A 21,487-nucleotide genomic window follows, 5' to 3' on the forward strand; every position below is an offset into this window, starting at 1 on the left:
GATCAGCGCCATCTATGATTTGGCTTAAAAATGAAGAAAGTGATAGGAATATAGAATAGGCGAGGAGGTCGCCAAAGAGCTCGTCACCTGGCAGACAAGGACAGAGAGGGGATAGAAAAGGATAAAAGGACTCTGATAGTGAAAAATTAATTAATTACTCAATTCTGTAATTAATTTATGAACTTTTATAATTTCATTGCAAAGCTGGAACATCAGGCTTAATTCTTATATAATTTTCGTAAAGAATTTAGCTCTAAATTGTTAGTTATTAATTTTGATTTGATGGCGTCTATGATTTCGTAACGGCGACCATCACGATCTAACGTGAAAATATTTAATGCTCAACGAAACTAGAAACAAAATGTGATCAAAAGTTATATGAGAAGATTCGCAAGAACATTGTTTTTATAGTGAGTGCTTAAAATTTCATAAATTAATTGCGTAAGGGATAGTAATTAATGAAAAAGCAATAGCGTCTTCGACAATCTTCGACAACAATTCAAACACTGCGCAAAACAATTATTAATAATTAATTAATTGGGGACAAATTTCTATCGAAAAATATATTGGGAAGTTCTTAAAGGATCTGCCTTTACGATGGTATTACAAAAGTTCATAAATTAATCCCAGATATTGAGTAATTAGTGAATTTTCCATTGCCGATTTGATTTATTAAAATATATTCGGAGCACATAACCAGAGTTAGTAAACTGGCATCAGAGCCATCTATGATTTTAGACTCGAAGCTCAAGTTCCGCAACGAGAACATAGATGGCTCTGATATCAGTTTACTAACTCTGGTTATGTGCTCCGAATATATTTTAATAAATCAAATCGGCAGTGGAAAATTCACTAATTACTCAATATCTGTGATTAATTTATGAACTTTTGTAGTACCATCGTAAAGGCAGATCCCTTAAGAACTTTCCAAGATTTTTTTCAACAGAAATTTGTCCCCAATTAATTAATTATTAATAATTGTTCTGCGCAGTGTTGGAATTGTTGTCGGAGATTGTCGAAGACGCCATTGTTTTTTCATTAATTACGACCCTTTACGCAATTAATTTATGAATCTTTATGCACGCATTATAAAAACAATGTTCTTGCGAATCTTCTCATATAACTTTAGATCACATTTTGATTCTAGTTTCGTTTAGTATTAAATATTTTCACGGAAGATCATGATGGCCGCCGTTACGGAATCAAAGATGCCATCAAACAAAAATTAATAACTAACAATTTAAAGTTCAATCCTTTACGAAAATTATATAAAAATGTAGCCTGGAGTTCCAGCTTTGCAATGAAATTATAAAAGTTCACAAATTGTTTACAGAAATTGAATAATTAATAATTCTTCACTGCTGGAGCCATTTTATCCTTTTCTAACCCCTCTCTGTCCTTCTCTACCGCGTGATGAGCATTTCGACGACCTCCTTGCCCATTCTATATTCTTATTACTTTCTTGATTTTTAAGCCCAAGTCATAGATGGCGCTGATTGCAGGCGGTAAAATTTTTATTCGAACTGGATACTAGAAATCAATTGTACAGTAGAAAATTAATAAATTTCCAAGCGTTTCTGATTAATTTATGAACATTTATAGCTGCACAGCAAAGTTGAAATTGTAGGCAACATTCTTATAGGATGTTTTATTTAATAATTATTACTTACACGAGCGATAGTTTTGTATTTTCAGTAGTAAATAAGATTGCTGTAGAGAAGTATTTTTCATGCATAATATTCTTATTATTTTGTAATAAATATATACTAGCATAAGAAAGCGTAAAAAATAATTTTTTTTAGTAAGAAAATTTATTTATAATTGTGTACTTACAATGTTGTCATAGGCGAAAAATAAATACAAAACAAAAAATATATTTTAAAAAATAATCAAAACTAGGGATGGGAATCGAACCCCAGTCCTCCAGTATATCAATTCTCGATCGTTCCAGTTACGATAAGACATTGGAAATATATATTTAATTAAGGATGTAATAAAACTTTAATCGCAAACATCTTAAAAACTATTTAGTAATTGCGGCTATAATAATATATTTTCTTAAACTTCATGACGATATCTACAAAGCCGCAAAGTTTCAACTAAATCGGTGACCCGACCGACTTGCACACTCCTTGTAAGTAAGGAAAGGAATCCAAGTAAGGGAAGGTAAGTATAAGGTAAGTAAAATTATTAAAATGTACTACAAAGTAGAAAAAGTATTGTTCAGAGAATTATTGGAGATGATGTAAAATCATAGAATAGGTCGGTGAGCAACCTCCTATCATGTTATGTTACCCTAATACAAAGAGACAAAATTGGTTGAAAATTTCTTGCCGTGTTGCAAAAGTATTGCCCAGAGAATTCTTAGAAATGACGACATTTCTTGGAACTGACTCGACGAGCGACCTCCTTTCATGTTATGTTATCCTAATAAAAAATCGCAAAATCGGCCAAAAATATACTGCTGAAACTGTAAAAGTTTTGTCCGGAGAATTCTTGGAAATGACGACATTTCTTGGAACTGACTCGACGAGCGACCTCCTTTCATGTTATGTTATCCTAATGCAAGATCGCAAAATCGGCCAAAAATTTCTTGCTGAAACCACAAAAGTTTTGTCAGGAGAATTCTCGGAAATGACTTGGACGAGCGACCTCCTTGCATGTCATGTTATCCTGGTACAAAACCGCGTAATCGGCCGAAAATTTTACGTCGAGGCTGCAAAAGTATTGTTCGAGAATTCTTGGAAATGACGTCATTTCTTGGAACTGTCTCGTCGAGCGACCTCCTGTCACGTCATGTTCTCCTGATACAAAATCGCGAAATCGGCAGAAAATTTTACGTCGAGGCTGCAAAAGTATTGGCCACAACCGGCAAAAGTATTGACCAGAAGTGGCAAAAGTATTGACCACAAACAGCAAAAGTATTGTCCACCGAAACGGTAAAAGTATTGACCAGAAACGGCAAAAGTATTGACCAGAAGCGGCAAAAGTATTGACCAGAAGCGGCAAAATTATTGTCCGTGAATTCTTGGAACTGACGTCATTTCTTGGAACTGGCTCGGCGACAGACTTCCTTGCATGTTATGTTCTCCTGATACAAAATCGTGAAATCGGCCAGAGCCTTTCCTTCAAGGTGGCGAAAGTATTGTCCGAGAATTCTTGGAACTGGCTCGGCAACAGACTTCCTTGCATGTTATGTTCTCCTGATACAAAATCGTGAAATCGGCCAAAGACTTTTCTTCAAGGCGGCAAAAGTATTGTCCGAGAATTCCTGGAACTGGCTCGACGATAGACCTCCTTGCATGTTATGTTCTCCTGATACAAAATCGTGACATTCGCCACTGATTTCTCGCAGAGGCTGCAAAAGTATTGTCCACGAAATTCTTGGAAATGACGTCATTTTTTTGGAATCGTTCAACAAACGACCTCCTCTCGTGTTATGTTCGCCTAATACAAAATCGCAGAAATTAACAGAAGGTTTCATGCCAACGCTGCGAAATTTATAGGCTTTTTATTTTACAGAAATTCTGTCGGAGTGAGAGCTCCTTTAATGTTATGTTCGCCTAATACAAAATTGCAACATTGGCAGAAGGTTTCATGCCAACGCTGTGAATTTTTTAGGCTCAGTATTCTTGGAATTCTGTCAGCGTGAGAGCTCCTCTAATGTTATGTTTGCCTAATACAAGATCGCAAAATTGGCAGAACAAATTTGTGGGCCAAGAATTTTTTGAATATGTTGCTATTTGTGAAAAATCTCAAATTACCAAATTTCTACAATTAATTTATGAACTTTTATAAATGCACCGGAAAGCTGGATCTTTGGACAACATTCTTATATAATTTTCGTACACAATTAGATGCCAATTAATTTGTTATTAATTATTATTTGAAGACGGACATGAGTCGGTAACAACGAGCGCTATGTTTATTCATTAAAATATTTAATTATGAACAAAACCAGAAGTGAAATATGATAAAAAATTATATGAGAACATGCGTTCATGAAATTCACAAATTAATTGCGTAGAAGATAGTAATTAATGACTAACTCCTAATATTTACGGTAACAATTCAGACACTTTGTGGAATAATTACAAATAATTAATTAATTAACCCGTAATTTATATCAAAAATAATATTGGAAAGTTCTTTGAGGTTGCCTCTTTAGGATGCAATTATAAAAGTTCACAAATTAACCTGAGAAAGTGATTAATTTGATGATTTTTCCTTTCAAGTTAATCGTGTTGGTCATCAGCCATTTTATATCCTTTTCTAAGGGTGGTGCTACGCGTCGATTGGCGCTAATGCAGCCAATAAGATGAGATTTGCGATCAGCGCCATCTGTGACTTTTTACGCGAAGCTTTTGACCATCAGCGCGCTATCTATGAGTTTCAACTAGAAACTGGTGGAGGTTGTCAGATACCTCCTCGCGTATTCTGCGTTCCTGTTCCTTTCATGAGCTTCGAGTCCAAAATCATAGATGGTGCTGATCACAAGTTCATCTCATTGGCTGTAATGCAGCCAATGAGGTAGAGTTTCGATCAGAGCCATCTATGATATAGGACCGGAATTATTTTTAAATTAGTTTTAAATTTTGATCACTAATTATAATTACCGAGAAACACAAATAATTATAATTATTAATCCTTTACACTGGGGAGAGGCGCCTCTCGGTCGCCATTTAATCAGATTCTAAAAATGAATGCTAATTAATACATCAAATTTACAATTACCCAACGATGCGTGGAATATTGGAGTAAAATAAATCTACCTTTTAATTTTCATACGATTTCTTATTCACTTCTTTAGAAATATCGTCGACTTTATGGCAGAAAGTCTTGGAACTACTATTTTTCTGTAACAGAAAAATCACCGAGTGCAAAGGGTTAATTAATAATTACAATTATACCTATTAACAAACTCAAAATTACCCTAACCTAACTTTTAACATAAGAACGAACCTCCAAACGTTTCTACTTTTCGTGTAATACGTCATTCAGCAGCCAAAAATCGCGAGTTGCTCGAAGAACCCCCAATTTTCGAAGACTCAGGATTATCCTGCAATTTCAATTACGAATTAGTTTACAGCGAAAAGTAAGCTCCACAAAAATTACCTGATCGTAAATTAAAATTCGCGTCGAAGGGTGTAAAATCAGTGTAAAATTCTCTGGCGAGTGTAAAATCTGGGACGTCGTGGAGTCCTTCGTCCAAAAACGATCAACCTAGCAACGTGGAAGACGCGTGGAAGCAAATCGAGCAGCCTGGTTCATCCGCGTACGTACAATACGAGTGAAAGGAAAAATGGGGAACGTAATTTCTCAGTTTTACAGGGAAAGGAGCAAGCCGGAATCCACGGAGAAATCCGTCGTGTGATTTGTTGCCAGCAACAACGGAACAAAGTCCAAAATATTCCCTTTCCTCCCACGTTCCTATCCCACAGTCGCCATACATCGCAAATGTCCCGTGACGAAGCGTTCGCTAAATACGACGAAACGATCTGAGATCTACGAAAGAAAAAAGAAAGAAAAAAAAAAGAAAGAGAGAAAGAGAGAGAGAGAGAGGGGAGAAAAATAGAGAAAGAGAGGGAGAGAGAGAGAAAGACTGGGGGGAGAGAGGGAGAGAGAGATAGAGAGGGAGAGAGAGAGAAAGACTGGAGGGAGAGAAAGAGAGAAAGAGGGGGAGAGAGAGAATTAAAAATCCAGCAGAAATCTCGGGAAAAACAGAAGAGAATTGTTCAGAGACCGACGTCTGAGCCACCAAGCTACCCAGGTGCATAGTTCCAGTAGCACCAGTGGTTCCCTTTTCACGGTAGGATCGCTAAAGAACACGTCGACGGTGTCGAGAGTACGGGTTTCAAGTACGAACTGTCGCGTTGCGGGGACCGGCAAGATCAGGTGCGCGCAAGATCAACGCGTAACACCGTTGATGTAAGCGGCTGCGAAGCCGACGCGTTGGCTTAATTGCGTAAGGTGAAATTTCGCCCGGAGGTACATCTCCGTGTGTTCGCTCTCGATCTCACGAGCGTTCTCCACTGTCGCTGTCGACTGGCAGAGAATCTACTCTCGGATCGTCTCTCTTTCCGACGCCGCGTGCCGCCATCGTCTTTTCTGTCGTCGGACTCTCGGGACCGAGGAAAATGGCAACTTCGAGAAAACGGGATCGTTCCCCTTTCCACGGGTTACCTTCTCGATGCGAAATTGGGGGGTTTCTCGGGGACCTGCCGAAAGTGTGTCTCTAGTGTGCAGGATCTTAGATTTTAGCGAATTCCCGCGATACCTTTTGGCACAATCTAGGCACCCGCTTCTTCCGGCACTGTAGGGGACTCTCTAGGAACCACTGGCGTAGGTAGAATCCTATCATGACGAAATCGCAGACGATCGAGGACAGACTGTGCACAGTCGAACGTGTAAGATCGTGCTCAGGAAGGCACCAGGGAAGGTATCCAACTATTCCCGCGTCTAGGCCGTATAAATATTTACGCCGAGATGGGGTGTTTTTCATAAAATATTCATTAAGCAGATCACATCGCGATTTAGGTAGGTGTATAGTAACTATCCTCGAAGCGCTGCACTGATCGCACCAGTGCAGTCATAGGAAAACGAGAGTTTATACAGGGTATCCAAGCATAGGGTATGTAATCGAGAAGCAGGAGATTCTACGTGAAAAAGCAAATCGAAAATAGAAAATAAAGTTTGTTCATTTGAAGCTTCCTAATTAAGAAAATCGTGCACCTATTGTTAGCTTTAGGTTCGAGCCTCGAATCGAGCAAACTACTTCAATGGGAAAAGGAAATTTCACCGTGTAGACGTCTTTGGATAAGCTACATTTCGCAATTCTTTAGCCGTATTGCGTAATGAAGTAATGATTCCAATTGACTGACATCGCGTGCCTTGGTATTCGTTACAGCGAGTGTCCGGGATTCTACGTGAAAAAGCAAATGGAAAATAAAGAATAACATTTTTCCATTTGAAGCTTGCTAATTGAGAAAATCGACTTGGAATATTCACCGAGTGCGCGTGCACCTAGCTTGGCTCACTAGCCGGGTGGGGGCCTCAGTGTAGCGGTGCACTCGGTGCATATTCAAAGCGGATTTTCTCGACAACGAAGCCTCGAACGAAGAAATGTTATTCTCTATTTTCCATTCGCTTTTTCACGTAGAATCCAAGACACCCTCTGTAAAGAATACCAGTGCACGCGATGTCAACTGCGCAGTGAGAGTAAATTGGAATCGTAAATCATTCCTTTATGTCGTAATACGATTAAAGGATTGCGAAATGTAGCTCATCCAAAGACGTTTACACGGTGAAATTTCCTTTTTCCATCAAAGTCGTTTGCGCGAGTAGAGACACGAACCTAGTCCAGCCAGGCTCATGCCCACAACCGTGTACCTACGCGCATCTTCGATATCTCGACGACGAATCGACGTTCATTAGGACGCATTGGCATTCCTTCGCCGCAGGCTCTGGCCGATGTAACGACCCAGGATTCCCCGATTCGCAGCGTGTTGGCGATTTTCCGTTGCACGTTTCCTCCGGAAATATGCCTCTTTTCTCGAGGTCTACGCGACGCGTGTTCGCGCGTTTGCCTGCGGCGCTATCGCTCGGAAACCTTGGCCCGCTTGCCTCGCGAAAGCCGCGTTTTGCCTTATCTAGCGCCGCTTCCTCGCGCGTAATTCCAAAGGCGCATCCTGTGCGCGGATGATAACTCTGCCGACGACGTTACGGGCTAATTAGTCGCGTTCGATGGAAACATAGGCTAAAGATAGCACCGACACTTTCGACTGCGCGAACCCTTCCGCTCGCAGCGCCGCGATATTTACGGACAGAGGGCGCAACGAGGGAGAGAGCGCCGACGCAATCAACGAGGATCGATTGCATGGAAATAAGCGAGGCTGCATTAGCCTAATGACCGGCGGCCCCAGCGATCCCATGATCTACGATCACGCACGCTCGATTTTCGTTCATCGAAATCGAATTACATTTCTGCAGGAAAGGGATAAGTACGGCCCTGAAAGAATGTCAAGAATGTTTGGACTTGTAAGAAGAGTGCAAGTCCTTCGGGTTATCGACTTAATTGAAAGTTTGTAGATTCGTAGATTTCGTCAGACAGTGCAAGAATATATATCATTATAGTAAACCTAGTAAATATCTCAAAAACTATCGAGTAATGGCGGCTATAATGATATATATTCTTGAACTGCATGACGAAATCTACAAATCTACAAAGTTTCAATTAAAGGACTTGCAAAGGACTTGTTAGAATGAAAGTGACCACGTGTAAAAGGATCGAATGTAAGGGATGTTTATGACAACCGAATGCAAGCGAAGAGTGAAAGCCTAGTAGAAAGTTACACTGATACGAGATTTTCATATCTACCCGGTATTTTTCCAAGTAAAGAGCGGATAGTAACTTCAGGGTGAACAATTCAGCAGCTTCCAGAATGTTCGGACAAAATAACAATCGGCTGTTGATTGTAAAAAGAAACGTCTTCCACCGAAGTTCATACAGAACTGTCAACCTTTCAATAGGGGTAACCTATTCAGTGACGTTTTCAATGGAAATCTTCGACAATCTAGCGATCGAATTTGTAGAACAGGAATTGTAAACGCGATCTGTAACAATATATATAGGAATTAGAGGTTTTCCAAGAACTTGCGAAGAAGTTCTGAGAGTTTAGGATACGTGACCCACCGATCAAGAAAGAAAACAGAGTGCAAGCACGTGAAACGTGGCAGTTCTTTGAGAGATAGTCAGTGTGAAAGTCGTAAGCCTAGAATAAGTTAGTTCCCAATAAGTCATATTTTTATTATTGTAAAAGTATATAGGATTAGGCGAGCTCTGGTTATCGATAAGAGTGAGGAACACGTGGCAGTGATAACCGGAGTCTCAAATCGAAGGGACCAAGTTCTCACCCTCGCTAACAGATGGATTCCTGCTTGAAGGAGGTTCGAGTTCTTCCTGAGCTGCCTAAGTATCCCTGGTCTAAGGCAGAGCCTGCTAGGGTAGTCTTACTAACGAGTCCACTAGCAGGCCCGGGACGAAACGCATCCCTTCTTTTCCTGTCGTCCTTTTACCTACTACCCTAACAATAGCAAAGACGACCACGAGGATACCAACAGGCTAGCACCATAGGACAGCTCCTGTCATCACAGGAACCACGACAGAAGACAACTATCCCACTTAATATAAACCTCTCCCATGGAGACGGAATATTTGGAATGGTTTCATAGAAGACCTCGATACCCACATCCTACACAGTTATAGCAATTTTTGAGAGATAGCGAGCGACAGTCAGCCTAGAGTAATTAGCGCCTAGAACAAGACTTAGTTTAGAATAAATCACATTTATATTTACCTCGCTGCTTATTCCGTTCTTCCCCGTTACGAGACCCTTGGTCGCCAACAAAATGGCGGAAACGACACTGTCAGGATCGGGACGGAAAACTCGAGGCGCGAAGGCGACTCGACTCGATGTACACTAGCATCGGCGGAGAAGACGCGGTGCGTGATAAGGTCATTTGTATCCCCATGCTAAATGCATCCAGCCGTTCTCTCCGCTCTATCAACTAACCGGAGTAATGGCACGGCTCGATAAAGAACGCTGGCCGAGGATAGAGGCGATAAAGCGAGCAGCCGAGCGGGAGATTTAAACACGGCAATTAACCGGCCATCTCGGCCTGCATTCGCGTTTCCACGATACACGTGTTCCGATAGGCGATACCCACGTCGCCAAAGTCTCCCTCGCGTAATTGGACGAGCGTATTTCGCGCCGGTGCAGACGTCCGTCCGGCAGATCCTGATACCCGTCCGCGGAAAAATAGCCTACTCCGACGACCGGCGGCTCTGAATTATCCGCTTTCCAAGACTCCGTTGTTCCACCTCGCACGGCCCTGGACGCAAATAGATCCTCGATTCGGCGATGTATCGACGACTGGCAGAGTCGTACCGGTTCGTACACGGTTATGGAAAAACGACGAGGAAAATAAACACCGGGAGCCCCGGATTCGATAATTCTTCGCGATCCGATCGCGAAGCGGAATGGCGTTTCCAAAAACGACGTCAGAGCGATAAAATATGGGATTTAAAAATCGGAATTGCACCGTTTTCCACCGTTTCTTCGCGGAATGATCCATCCTGTAAATCACGAGTGGCATAGAGATCAACGAGGCTGTCCACGGCAGATCGCTCACGATCGGTTTACCCGTCGACGAGATTTCGAGGGAAACGGAGGATCGGCCCAGGGGCGGATTAATCGATCCCGGGCCACGCGGAATTAGCATTTAAAGGAGCGGACACCTTTTATGGGCCTGCGACTGCGCGCAAAGTGGGACGAAGATTTATTCCGAGCGGAATTAATAACGCGCGAGGTCCTAGCCGCGCGTAGCCCGCGGGGTCGAGCGATTTCTAGACAATCGTTCGAGGCCGCGACGAAATCGGCGACATTGGCCGAAACGCGCGAGCAGTCCTCGCCGCGTAGGCGTGTCGCGCGCGCTTTCTAGCGACGTTGGGGACCACGACGAGGGTGAACACGCTCGGTAGCTTTCTAGTCGCTCGCACTGGAAACGTCGCGGCGGGTTCGCGCGGACGGAGCGCAGTAACGGACGGCGATAACCCAGAAAGATATAAAAATCGGTTTTTATCGGCGCGAGGCGTCGTCGGCGCATTCGCGATGAATCCGCGTCGATTCCGTGCCGAGACTACGCTAAATCCTCGACTGATAAATTCACCGATTTGCCGGGGGACGCTCCGCGGAGCCGGTCCGGGCCGATTAAAAGAGATTCCGCTCGGCGAGTAGCGCGCGCGCGAGCGCAGATGCAGCGTTCTCGCGTCCACCCACCGGGTACTCGCGAATCGGACCGGGGAAACGATCGAGGTAAGGGAGAGGAAGAAGGAGAGAGTGCAGGGAGGCAGATATAGAAGGAATGCAAGGCCGTATCTTCTCCTCTTTACGATTTCGCGGAGATTTTCCTTTCGCGAAAACGGCCGCGCGTATCGGCCGAGTGTCGCGTCGATGGACCAGTCCTCGCCTGGCATTCCCCCGCTAAAGCAGTCTTAAATAATAATCACCGTAATGACAATCGCCGCAACGGCCGCGATAAAGATAATACGATAATGGGCATGTCGTCTCGGGGCCGAGGCGAGAAAAGCGAGGCGCGTCTCCGCGAGTAAAAGCTCGTTCGGCGCGGCGCTAAGGGGAGAGATACGCGCGCCCCGGGAACGGAGCCGCTCTATCCGGCTCGTCGCTTTACGAGCCGAGAATCGTATCGAGCGCGCGGCTCGTTTTACCCACGGCCATTTCGTCCTCGCGAAAGAAATTTCCTCGCCGATCCTCTCCGCTCGAAAACCCAATGCTCGCGTCCGCGTTCGATCCGGCTTGACGGAGCGCTTACGTCATCGCGGTACTCGCGGCAATTTGTTACCGACATCGGCCATCTTTTTTCCCCTCGACGAACTTAACGGCCCACGGACGGGGCCAGGGTACGCGGCCGGGGTACGGCTATTATTCATGGAAATTTATTAATGCCGCGAGTAAGTCAAATTCGACGCCGCTATTAATTTCCCCGGGCCGGCCCGGGGAAAGCGGGGAAGGGAAAAAGAAAAAAGACGCGACGCGGGAGAGAGAAAAAGGAAAGAAAGTTGTCGGCCGCGAAAATTGACTGGCATCGCGTTAATCCTGTCCGTGCGAGCACGCCTTCCCGATCCTCGAATCTATCGCGCGCGGATCGACAGCGCGAGCGAGAAGGGTCCGCGCGCGAGAAATCGCCGCTCGTAAATCACCGAGTCACCCTGTGCGTGCGTGCGTGCGTGCGTGCGTGCGTGCGAGCAAACATTCGCGGCCTTTTTTTCCCCTCGACGCGTGCATACCGCGCGCGTGCAGGTCGCCAAAGGGGACGGAGGGTACAGGACCGATGTCGAGGGGGCCAGTGTCCCGGGATGACGAGGCGCCGTTGCGTCTTACCTTTCCGCTTCGCGTCTCTGCGCTTCCTACTAGTCCTAGGCACCGTGATCGTTCGCGGAAATCGCGTATAGGAAATCGATCCGACGGGACCGAGACGATGGACGTGAAAGGGCACCGAAAGGGGATGAAAATGGGAAGGAAAGGACACGATAAGCGAGGATATCTGGCGGCGATAAACGAATGGTACGATGGCTTAAATACCGGCGCCTATGCGCCAGGAGCGTACGAGGGTGAGGCGACGGCGAGGGGCGCGCGACGCGGCGAGCAACGGCCGACAGTTATCCCGTAGGAAAGGAATAAATTAGAGGTGGCTTATCAAGGAACGGTGGATAGGCGTGCTAGCGAGCTGAGAGAAGGGGTGGAGGAGGACGTGTTCGCGAGGCGAAAAGGGGACAGCGGTGGGACGTGTTAATCGAACGGTCTGGATTTATGGGCACCAGGAGCCCACGGAAAAGGTGGAAAAGGAGAGACTACCCACGCTGTCTTTGCTCGTATGCTGCCCTCTACGTACGATCCTCGATGCAGAGTAGGAGCGCGATGCGGTCGGGGATACCGGCGAGGAAATATTTTCGCTCGCGATCCTCCGTCCTCCGGGAACAAGGGGGCCGATAACGAGCGTCGCGGTCGAGTTTTACTAACCACTTTCGACTATTACCGACTATTCCCAACTATTCCCGACTATTTTTAACTATTTTTGACTATTTTTAACCATTTCCTGCGAGGTTTTCCAGTCGCGCAGCAGCCTAAATTCCTAACGCGTCCAGAGACCGTTTCCGCGTGGACGCGAGCCGTGTTTATACGGGATGGTATATACCTAGGTCGCAGCTGCTGCAATCCCTCCGCCGTGATACACAACGGCGGCGGCGCCAGCGCGAAATAAATGATGGGGTGGAAATGGAAAGCACCACCGAGTCGCTGAACGTACATCGCCTTTATTTATTTAGCAGAACGGTACCCCGCGCTCGCCGCGCCACTCCTGCGACCTACTCGATAACGCCCTGGAGAAGATACATCGAGCGGAATATAAATCGCTTACAAACTTCTGCACGCCCATTTCGCTCGTAATTATCGTTTCCGAGTTAATTACCTCGCACGGGTACCACCGAGCCACTTTCCAATCAATTACACGGAACCACTCGTTACACGATAAACGCAACGCAACGGCATAACAGGATAAGCGGTTAATACCTCGTTCGATATCACCGATGGAATTTCGCCGACTCGCTCCGGAACCACGCCATTAACTCTTCCGGTGTTCCGCGGCCGCGCCGGATCCGCGAGAAAGTTCGCCGCGATAAGAGTCGAACGCTTCCACGCGACACAGAAACGAGAAGCACCAGAGAGTCGATCGTCCCTGACCGAATATCGGCTTCTGCTCTTCCACCGATGACGTTTCCCTCCGCTACTCGAGCATATTCCGTTAAGACGACGCAGGCCAGTTTCTGTGTCGCGCGTTCACGGTTACCCGGTCGCCATACTCGCGTGCAAAATGCAGCTCGACGGAGCGCGACGAGGCCGCCATTACGCTCGCGGAAACTTCCCTCTTGGAAAATCGGTCGCGAGCGACCTCCTCGTAGGTAAGTAAGTCTGCTATCCGTTACCTCTTGACTCGGACGACGCACAGATCGATCGTAGATCGGCAGACAAGACTGCCGCGAACGGCGGGGAAAACTGGAAAATCGGTCGCGAGCGACCTCCTCGTAAGTAAGTCTGCTATCCGTTACCTCTCGACTCGGACGACGCACAGATCGATCGTAGATCGGCAGACAAGACTGCCGCGAACGGCGGGGAAAACGGCGGGATAATTTATTACAAATTAAACCGTTGGAGCCGCGGCAGACACGCGCGGAGTGCAAGAGCGCTCCGAGGGAGGCGCAGCGAGCGCGTGTTAATTATCGTTCACGGATTACACGATCGAGCACACGCGCCGGAAGTGATGCGAGTTACGTGCTCGCCACACGGAAAATAAACAACCGGTGCACGCACTGCCAACCAAGCTGGATGTAAACGACTACGCACCGACTAGTTTATTTAAATACAACTTCCTCGCGCTTCTCGACAACATTTTTCAAGCGGGTCCGCGCGCGCGATCGGTTACCCCGATACCGTGCCGCGTCCCCCGGACGAGAAACACGCTCGTTTCTTCCACCAGCGAGGCGACCAAGTCGCGGACGCTACAGTCGCGCCGAGATTCGACTGACCGTGGCGCCGCGCGGGAAAAACCGAGAACGAGTAATCGGGTCGGATACAAATTAGACCCGATTATCTCGCGCGAGCGCAGACGCGTGGGCGCGTGACGAAAAAGATAGCGGTGTTTCGCGATGTTGAAAATAAGATACCTCTTAACGTATTTACAAAAATCTATTACAGGGGGAGTGCAAGTCCTTCGAGTCATCGACTTGGTTGAAAGTTTGCAGGTTTGTAAATTTCGTCGCGCAGTTCGAGAAAATATATCATAAAAGTTTTATTACTTTTCTAACTACAGATTTATTTCTAACAGTGGCCTAATGACGACATCCGAAAATTTCTATGGTGTGAAGGTCCGAGGTTCGATTCCCATCTATAGTTGGTAGTTTCTTTTCAATTTATCTTTTTATTTTATATTCATTTTTTGCCCATGAAAACGTATAATTTTAAATAAATTGTAAATGAAATTTGCTAATATATATTTGTTACAGATTAATAAGAATACTATGTAAGAAAGATAATCTATTTATTACAGAAGGAATACAAAACCTACCCTTCGTGTAAGTGTTAATTACATCCTGACAAACTTCCTGACTACACCGGGGCAAAAATTATTGTACCCATCATAAAAATTATAATACAGATCAAACCGGGTTGCCAATATTTTATTTAGTATATTTTCATAGGCGAAAAATGAATAGAAAATGAAAAATAAATTTGTAAAAGGAAAACTACAATTACGTTTAAAAGACGAGGAATCGAACCCTAGAGACCTCTAGCATAAGAATTTTCGCACGTCGCCACGAGGCCGCGAGACAATTTAAAAATTAATGGAAATAAACCTGTAGTTAAAGGAATTATAAAATTTTAATCGTAAATATCTCAAGAGCCATTATGATATATTTTCTTGAACTGCACGACGAAATCTACAAACTTGCAAAGTTTCAACTAAATCGATGATTCGAAGGACTAGCACTCTTGTTTGCCTCTGAACTGTACCTCGAAGCGTATATTTCGCGCTGTAGATAAGAATTAGGGGACCAGGAAGAGCTGCAATTGCACACCCTCTTTCATCGCTCCAGTTTTGTCTCAGTCTGCGTATACAATTAGAATACAGAAGATATACCTTCCTAAGAACAAAATAAATAAAATATTGGAATACTAACGATTCGTTGGCCCTCAGTAACTAGAAGAGCCTAGCTAATAAACGCAGATCAATTTCAGAGTCCAAAAACAATTCACTCATTCCTACTTACACTAAGGGCCAAGTATTGTTTCCTGATCTTATTATATGCGCGTTTTATATTAGATGCGAATTTATATATATCTCACCAATGAAACGAGCATGATCCAACCATCGGGGAAGTCAACCCGAATGCTTGATCCTGTGTTGGCTAAGAAGTACGCCCTGGGAGGAACCCCATATTGGCGTGTTACTCTTAAGCCACTTCAGGTCTGGCTTGGATATGAGATCCAACCGATGGTCTCCATAGCCCATTACACTAAGGACCAAGTCATCTTCATCTTCACTACACCAAAAACTAACATTATATAAGCACCAATAAAATTTGCGAAAGGCCAGTTTTGGCTTCTTCCTCTCTGCCGACTTGTATTTTTCCAACCTTGGTAACCTCCTTGCTAGAACCCGTATTGTATATTGAAATCCGGGTTGCAACACAAATTTGGTGTCAGAAGTGACTCGACACTACGAAATCTCAGCTGCTAATTCTCACTGAGCGTGGGTGCCAATTTCCATTGGTTTCGGAGCGGAGAAAAACAAAAGAGAAATTGAAACTGGAACTGACTGAACTGACTACTGAACTAAAAACTGTACTGAAACTGACCTTTCGCAAATTTCGTGTGCGTTCATACGATGTTAGGTTTTGAGGGGATGAAGATGACCATTGGCCCTTAGTGAAAGTGGGAATGAGTCAACGAGTTTTGGACTCTGAAATAGGTCTGCGTTTATCAACCAGGTCCTTCTAGTGACTAAGGACCAACGAATCGTTAGTCATTCAACATTGGTAGCCTTGTTGCTGGAACCCTTATTGTATATTGAAATCCAGGTTCCAACAATAATTACAAAGAACGATAGTTACTTCTTTTTCCTCATAATCCTAATAAGAGACACATTTTTCCCAGCGGTTCGAACGAAGGCAAACGCAGCTCACGCTCTGCTCTCCTGATCGTAATTACCAGTCAGTTTGCACTGGATTCCGCGTTAATCGCGCTTTCCTCGCGGATCCGGCCGAAGCGTGTCGTGTGCTGGAAAGTGGCTGTTTGCCATCCGCGCCGAAATAAAATTCCGCGCGAGCCCCGGCCGTGAAAAATGGTAACGCAACGATGCGCGCCGATTATTTACGACGCTTTCTAGCTCTAGCGCAAGAGCTCTACGCTCCTCGACGATGCTTCTTCCACGGGGACGCGCTATCTTCCGAGAGGGAGACGGAGAGAGGAGTATATCTCTTGCTAAACGCGATCGATGGAAGGACGTCGCAGAGAGATCCATTACGTCACATCACGCCGGGCGCAACGTCTCCGTCGCGGAAAAATCGGTGATTATGTGACGTAGTGGCGTTCCCTGCGACGAACGAGCGTGTGCGATCTTGGCGGATGGAAAAGGCGCGGAGAAAGGGCTGCCTCGATGATCTCTGAAAGAGTCCGGCCTACGGTGAAAGAGAAAAAAGTACAGAGAATGAGAAACGGGTGAAAAGGCTTGGGAAGAAAGAGCGAGCGGGGAGAGGGGGAGAGTTGGAGAGAAGCAATAGCGCGTGGCGAGACGGGGGGCGAGGTGAAGGGGGTCGGGAGAAAAAGGTTGCGTAGGAATTCTCGCGAAAATTGCGCGGGCAAGCAGTCGGAAAAGCGCGAATCGAGGGGGGTTTAATCGCGCGGCGCGGGAAAACGGAAGGGAAACTAGCGGGAATCGGTGGAAAAGTGGAGGAGGAAGAGGGGGCGCTGAAAGAGGTTCGGAGCGTTGGAAATCGGGTGTAATTTGCTGAAAAGTCCGGCTCGCCCCGAGCGGGGACAAAACCGGAAATTATCTCGAGTGATAGAAAAGGAAGGAAAAGGGCGGAACGACGCCGGGCAGACAGGTTGTTGCTCGCGAGCGTTTTTCCTTTCGCGACGCGCCGGGGATACGTATAGATAAGGGTGCGAGAGAGCCGGCGAGGGGAGAGAGGGGCACACGAGATGGGCAGGGGAGACGCGCGTTAACGTCGATAGCCTTATTGTCAAGTATCTCGTGTATTATAACGCGGAAAAATAGAAGCGGGCGAGTAAAGAGCAGCGTCACGCTATCGGGCTACACGCGGCAATCGATATACATATTCACGGCTCATTGATTACAAGGTGCACCCAATACGAAATGGACACGCGGCACGAAAGCGCGCGCTCGTCTTCAGACCCGATGAAACGAGAGAAATCTGGTCGTCATCGCGACCACGAGGGCGTCCATTCGGTTTAACGACCAGTCCTGTCGGGGAATCCGACTTGCCTTCCGGAACGGTCCACGACCGCGAGGGACACATCCGAACCAGAGAGATCTCGATCGAGGAAATCTCTTCGTACCTGCTCGCGCTCATCTCGCGCACCCGTCGCTCTATCGCGGAACGATAGACTCTCGTGTCCGACACGGTTTTCCGAGCATCGAGAACGGCCCCGCTATTTGCGCGTTTATGCGCTCCTATTCGTGCGAGTGCCGATCGAATTTCTGTTCCGATTCCTCGTCGTCCGTCGCGTCCGCGTTCTTTTTCTCCATTCCGCGAGGACGGGAGAAAAATGACTGGAACCGCGGGAAAACGCATAATCGAGGGAATTGGAAAGCGCGGCTAATTAGATTTGCAGCCGCGCTCAGCGATACGCGGTGCCGCGCGGTTCTATGGCCGAGCACGCGTTTCTTCCGAGGCCATATAAGATGTAAACGAGAGCTAACGTACAATCTCCGGTAATAAGTGCAACTTGTGCGCTTGCCCTGGTATGCGAGCAGGCTACACGTGAACGCCTACGGAGTCCGAGATTCACGCCGAGATCCTCACCGATCCTCGAATACGTTTCTAATGGTCGCGCCGCGAATCTGGAACGGCCGCGGAGAGCTTGTTTCCCCCGATTCGCTCGGCTGAACGCCGGAAAAATATCGTTCGAGAGGCATTAACGGCCAACGAATTTCCGCGAAATGCATCCGGAATGGGTCTCTGATCGCGATGCCGTTTCATTTCCGCTCGAGATTAAAACGCGCCGCGGTGTTCGAGTTAGGGGGAATATTCGGGGGCAGGGGAAAGCAGGCCGGTGGAAAAGCGATTTTCCGCGAGTGCCGATAACCGCCTAGCACTCCGGAGAAAGGATCGTCGCGGTGTATCGGTAAAAAGGCGGCGCTGGCACTTTCTTCTCATGGAAATCACGCGTACCGACTTTTCGCCAGGGGTAATTACCAGACTCTCTCGGCGATTTCGAGGAAACTAACGCGTTAACCCGATTTCTCGAAAAATACCGGTCGAATCGTAAATCGGCGAGCAGCTCCGCGCCACAGGTTTCTCTTTCCAGCTTTCCCGCTCGGAAAATGATCGAGAGCCACGCCTAGACCATATCTATCGCTCCTTCGCGAGTAAAGTTCCGGTCTTATCTGATTCGGATACACGTACACGAACGATATATCGAAAATTTATCTCCACTGTGCACTGTCGGGAGAAAAGAGATACTCGGATCTTCCTAATCAGCTGTTCAGTCGCCACATTCATCCCCAAACTCGCGGACTCTTACGTCAATCCTAACCATCACCCGGTCTAACCCTCGATAAAGGCTTGCAAATCCTTCATAGACAGAAATAATTAACCCATTTGCATCATGGCTCTACTTGACACGTTAAATGCCACGTTGATCTTCAGCGACCAGCCCAGAATGGGACCAATAGGTGCTAACTAACTTTTGGTGACGAATTCTTCGCCATCTTTGGACTCAAAGTTTGGGAATTCCTGTTAAACACTTTTAATTGTTCAATGGGATACTTTTTAACCCTTTGCACTCGACAATTTTTTGGCTAGAGAAGAATAGAAAATCAAAGATTCTGTATTAACACTAAAACTACCAACCCAGTCAAAATGACTGGTCCCAGAATCTTCCTTTTTGCAATCTGCGAACACATACACACCTATTTTAAGAATAAAATTGGTATCAACTGATATTAAGAAAGAACTGTAATCAATGTATTCACTCATATTCATCATACAGGCTGAAATTACTATAATCTGTGCATGTTAATAGTTAGATGCCCACTAAAGATCGGTAGTTCTAGTGTTAAAAAGCTGACGATACTTTCTTGAGCAGTAAATAAAGAATCGTATAATAACAGAATTGTAGAATTATTTGATTTCGATACCCTGCACACTGTTACATTACGTTAAATTTGATATATTAATTAATATCGATCTTCCAAATTTTATGAAATGGTGACTGAGGTTCACCTCTCGAGTGCAAAGGGTTAATTCAAAGTATCTTCTAATTAGCGGTTATATTCAAAATACACTGACTGTCAATTTTCATTTAACGTTGTCAAGCACTCCGGTCACCAATGACCACCGTGACGTCACAGGAGAAAACATGGCCGCTCATACATAACCAACGTGGCAGTCAAAGTGTTAAGAAAGCTACGAAGAAAACGTCAACCTACCCCCAAATTCGGGAACCCAATACTCACGTCCAATCCCTATTACCCCCGCGCGCGTTCCATCGATCCATAGATCATCGCGCTGCCAGTAGCACGGAGCACACTGTTAAACACTTTTAATTGTTCAATGGGATACTTTTTAACCCTTTGCACTCGACAATTTTTTGGCTAGAGAAGAATAGAAAATCAAAGATTCTGTATTAACACTAAAACTACCAACCCAGTCAAAATGACTGGTCCCAGAATCTTCCTTTTTGCAATCTGCGAACACATACACACCTATTTTAAGAATAAAATTGGTATCAACTGATATTAAGAAAGAACTGTAATCAATGTATTCACTCATATTCATCATACAGGCTGAAATTACTATAATCTGTGCATGTTAATAGTTAGATGCCCACTAAAGATCGGTAGTTCTAGTGTTAAAAAGCTGACGATACTTTCTTGAGCAGTAAATAAAGAATCGTATAATAACAGAATTGTAGAATTATTTGATTTCGATACCCTGCACACTGTTACATTACGTTAAATTTGATATATTAATTAATATCGATCTTCCAAATTTTATGAAATGGTGACTGAGGTTCACCTCTCGAGTGCAAAGGGTTAATTCAAAGTATCTTCTAATTAGCGGTTATATTCAAAATACACTGACTGTCAATTTTCATTTAACGTTGTCAAGCACTCCGGTCACCAATGACCACCGTGACGTCACAGGAGAAAACATGGCCGCTCATACATAACCAACGTGGCAGTCAAAGTGTTAAGAAAGCTACGAAGAAAACGTCAACCTACTCCCAAATTCGGGAAACCGACACTCACGTCCAATTCCTATTACCCCCGCGCGCGTTCCATCGATCCATAGATCATCGCGCTGCCAGTAGCACGGAGCACATCGAACTCCATTCCCATCGCGGAATGGCTAGGTTTTTCTTTCCTATCGGATCAACTGCATTATCGTCAACGACAGCGAGTTCCCATCGTCCGAGTCGAATTTTCGAGCACGAGCCAGCGCGGAGCTCTCGCGGAGAAACTCGACGCGGTAAAAACCAGGGGACGAAAAACCCTCGCTTTTTACCTATTCCCGATTAATCGTCCCGCAGCTCCTGATAGAGTCCGATCGTGTCGGTTTCCGAGAGGACGTTTCTCCGAGTATACGAGACAAGAAACGACGCGGAGGCTTCCTATCGGTGGAAATAGAAAAAGCAGGTACCGTTGATGCACGCGTGCCTAGTGTCGGAGCATACCGCGAGAGATAATGGAAAATCGCGGCACGTCCGAATTCGGTTCGATCCTGAGAACCGCGACCGTACCGGGAAGAACGGGCACAATGTGGACGACTCCACGCTCTGTCTATCTCCTTCTCGTTATCGGTATCGTACGCGGTATCGCGTCCAGGGCAGGGGGAAAAAGCTCTATTGCCGGCGATGCGTTCGCGATTAACCGGAAGGTAAGCCGAGTTCCGCGAATGGTCGTTGGATAGTTCTCCAGAGAACGGAAAGATACCGCGTGAAATTCTGTTTTTCTCATTTTTATTTCCATTTGCTCTGCGCGATTTTTCTCCACGGAAAATTACCGGCGTTCGATGGCGTCGACGATCGTTCGAGATAAAGTTTACGAGTCCTACAGCCCTGACGCGACGTTCGTTGCTTGGAAAAATATTCGTTATTAGTGGCAG

The 21,487-nt window shown here is 45.6% G+C and overlaps 1 protein-coding gene across 3 annotated transcripts in view; it reads right to left on the reverse strand.

Annotated features, from left to right (window-relative positions):
- The window catches only part of Prosap (SH3 and multiple ankyrin repeat domains prosap), a 152,733-nt gene that overhangs the window by 108,481 nt on the left and 22,765 nt on the right, over positions 1-21,487 (reverse strand). The window contains exon 1 of one of the 3 annotated variants that reach the window (XM_017900881.1): positions 9,357-9,416. The exons of the other annotated variants lie outside the window; for them this stretch is intronic. The gene's annotated coding sequence lies outside the window, so the exon portion shown is untranslated. Of the gene's footprint in view, positions 1-9,356; positions 9,417-21,487 lie in introns of those variants that run through there. 3 annotated transcript variants of the gene reach the window in all.

Source organism: Eufriesea mexicana, unplaced genomic scaffold (assembly GCF_001483705.2).
Source record: "Eufriesea mexicana isolate 0111107269 unplaced genomic scaffold, ASM148370v2 scaffold1358, whole genome shotgun sequence".
Classification (NCBI taxonomy): domain Eukaryota; kingdom Metazoa; phylum Arthropoda; class Insecta; order Hymenoptera; family Apidae; genus Eufriesea; species Eufriesea mexicana.